At 42.9% G+C, this 3,567-nt stretch overlaps 1 pseudogene across 1 annotated transcript; it reads left to right on the top strand.

The window, feature by feature from the left end:
* The first annotated feature begins 2,419 nt into the window (after positions 1-2,419).
* On the top strand, positions 2,420-3,269 carry LOC101560166 (annotated as a pseudogene). The gene has a single exon (XR_192450.1). The product of XR_192450.1 is annotated as a phosphoglycerate mutase 1 pseudogene (transcript).
* Positions 3,270-3,567: the final 298 nt, after the last annotated feature.

Below are 3,567 nucleotides of genomic sequence, written 5' to 3'. Positions count from 1 at the left end.
TGTTACAAAAATATTTGGCAATGTCCAAAGAACAGTATGAAATGGTGAAGAACTATTATATTTCCTCTTTCAAAATAAAAATGGTTTCAAGGTGTGCAGAATGCTTAAAAATTATGTTATGTTTTGTTCTCGTTCACGGGATCAGTCTGTCCAAGGTTCACTTTGAAATAATGCTCAGGTTTCTACAGACACTGGTTACGATTCCTGAAATACTGGCAACCTCCCTCTTCTCAGAAACACAAAGCTCTGTGGTTTTAGAAAAGAAGAGAAACAAAAGTGGATTTTAATCAGTGGTGTGTATCTTTTATCCAATTGAAGAATTTTCAATATAGAGTGTAGTGTGTTCATCTTAAATATTTGGGAAAAAATGTTTGTTTTATTTTTATATCTAGCAGAAGGTTTTTCCTGGTCGAAGTGCTTCTATCTTCTTTAGCTTGTCGCTGTGTCCTTTGTTTCTCTCCCACACTGTCTTTTCTGCAGAACAGCCTTTTAATTGATTCTACTACATTAGAAGAAGCTTATTTCTTAGGTAAAAGTAACAGTTGTACTCTTTCCTTGCATGCAATGTTTAACAAGCACTTTTAACATTTAAATTGCATTTAAAGTTTGAAAAGTTAAAATTTATTTAAATTAGAGAGGAAATTTTATTCTATGGGCTACATACTGACTTCAAGGACACCTAAACTGTCCAGTAAGACCCTGTCTCAAAATTCCCCAATAGCCATTAATTTTACTCTTATTTTCTTATCTTTAAATTACCAACTAGTATGTGAAAGTCACAGCCAAAGAACTCATCTGTGAACTAGACATTGTCTTCACTTCTCATCCTTGTGGATATATATATATATATATATATATATATATATATATATATATATAGTGTGTTGCATTAATTCTACATGAAATTAAGCTTATATATTAAAGCAAATGTGATATATCTTTTAATCTCATTCATAAATACTTTAATTGTGTCTCTCGTAGTGGGTGATCTGTTTTGTTATAATTAGTAACACTTTACAACCAAAATGTGTGTTCTAATATCATAATATTGACGTGTATCAGAATGATAGGCAGGAAAAGAGGTAGAAAAGCTCATCTGCTGCACAAGAGCGCCCAGCAAGCCCTGTCATCCATTGCTGCTGTCTAAGGGTGCACCATAGGTCAGTGCTGTGCCAGAGGGCTTAGAATTGTAGCCTTCCATCCCATTGTACAGAAAACACCGTTCCTTAGAGCTGTCACAGTACACATAGAATAGTACAGCTCAAGTATGGCAAATGGTCTTTGTGATTTGATGGAAATAATTTTTAAAATCACATTAAAGCACAAAATCATAAAAAACCTAAAAGAGTGCATTAAACGTGATTCTTCTGTCCATTAAAATATGTAAAGAAGAAAACCAATATGCAAGCCATAGAGTACAAGAAACTGTTTGCAAAATGCATATGTGATGAGGTAATAGCATTTTTAATTTTTAATTATTCATTTATTTATTTGGTAGAGGGTCTCGCTACGTACCTCAGACTTGTAGTGATCCTCCTGTCTCAGCCTCCCCAGTGCTGGGATTACAAGCGTGCTCCACCACACCCGGTTTCAGAGACCATCACCGCGTGGCCCCTGCACTTTACATGGTACCAGGGATCTAACCCAGGTCCTTGCATTTGTCAGGCAGGTGCTTGGAGCGCTGAACTACCTCCTGAGCTAATGGTATTTTAGAACACAAAAATAAAGTACATAAATTAATTTTAAACATTGTAAAATAAAGGAGCTAGGTGAAATGACACTTCAGAGAGAAAAAAGTACATGCAGGCTGAGGAACTCACAGGTCATTGTCTCAGTTCTGTGAAACCCTGGTTTGATCTCCAGCATTAGCAAAGAATAAAAGTCAAATTAAATTGAAGAAAATATAATTTCAATAAAAATATTTCAATATTACCAGTCCTCAGGAATTACAGTTTATAATCACAGTAAGATGCAACTGCGCACCTTACTCACATAAGATATAGAAATTTTCTTATTCACATAAGATATAGAAAGAAGAAAAGGAGTTGTGAGGAGGTGGAGCACGCGAAACGCTCTCTCCTTTGGCAGGAAGCTGAAAGGATGCACTTAGCTAGTAAGTGCATAGAACCTGGTGGTTCTATAAAATTAATCATGCACCACTCTGTGACCCTGAAATTCCCCTTTGCCCTCAAGAAATGAAAAGATTTATCAGAAAAAAGCCCTGTATGTAAATGTCTGCAGCAGACTTACTTATAATAACCAAAACTAGAAACAGCGTATCAGCAAAGACATGTCTATACAACGTTTCCCGCAGCCGGGTTGGGGCAGGCAGAGCACCACCAGAATCTCGGCCTGCTCCTGCTTCGCTGCACCGCTTCCCTCTCCCGTCGCCATGGTCACCTATAAACTGGTGCTGGCCATGGTCACCTACAAACTGGTGCTCATCCAGCACGGTGAGAGCGCCTGGAACCTGGAGAACCGCCTCAGAGGCTGGTATGATGCCAACTAGAGGCCTGCGGGCCACGAAGAGGCGAAGCACATAGGGCAGGCTCTGCGAGATGCTCGCTACGATTTTGGTATCTGCTTCACCTCAGTGCAGAAAAGAGCAATCCGGACTCTCTGGACAGTACTGGATGCCACTGACCAGATGTGGCTGCCGGTGGTGAGAACTTGGCGTCTCAATGAGCGGCACTATGGGGACTGACTGGCCTTAATAAAGCAGAGACGGCTGCCAAACACTGGGAGGCCCGGGTGACGATCTGCCGGCGCTCCGACGATGTCCCACCACCCCGATGGAGCCTGACCACCCCTTCTACAGCAACATCAGCAAGGATCGTAGGTACGCAGACCTCCCTGAAGATCAGCTGCCTTCCTGTGAGAGTCTGAAAGACACTATTGCCAGAGCTCTGCCCTTCTGGAATGAAGAAATTGTCCCCCAGATCAAGGAGGGGGAAAAGGTGTTGATTGCAGACCACGGCAACAGCCCTTGGGGTATAGTCAAGCATCTGGAAGGTCTCTCTGAAGAAGCCATCATGGAGCTGAACCTGCCAACTGGTATTCCAATTTTCTATGAGTTAGATAAGTACTTAAAACCCATCAAGTCCATGCAGTTCCTAGGGGATGAAGAGACTGTGCGCAAAGCTGTGGAAGCTGTGGCCAGGGCAAGGCCAAGAAGTGAAGACCACCAGCAGCCTGCTCCCACCCACCCACCCTCCACACCTCTCCCCACCTGTCACACTGACCACATCTGTAGGCGTCCTGTGTTGTAGCTGCGGATGGGGACCAGTGGCTCCCATTTCCCTTTTAGCATTTTGGCCCCTGCCCCCAGTCCCTTGATAGAATCGAGTCAGGACAGGACCTCTAGGACACGAGCTCTAGTTCTCAGTCCAAGCCCAGGGAAGGCTCTTCTTATCCGGGCGAGCTGAGAGGTAGTAACTGCCTAGTGCTTCTGCTTTGTTTACTAAGGACCTGCTTGAGTAGGGGAGAGGGATAACCATGCCAAGGCATGAGCAGCGAGGAGCGGCCTGAGCACGCCACTCCCCGGAGCCAGCCCTGCGCTCTTCTGCA

This window comes from Octodon degus, unplaced genomic scaffold, assembly GCF_000260255.1.
Source record: "Octodon degus isolate 3935 unplaced genomic scaffold, OctDeg1.0 scaffold00025, whole genome shotgun sequence".
Classification (NCBI taxonomy): Eukaryota; Metazoa; Chordata; class Mammalia; order Rodentia; family Octodontidae; genus Octodon; species Octodon degus.
This window is presented reverse-complemented; position numbering and strand designations above follow the sequence as displayed.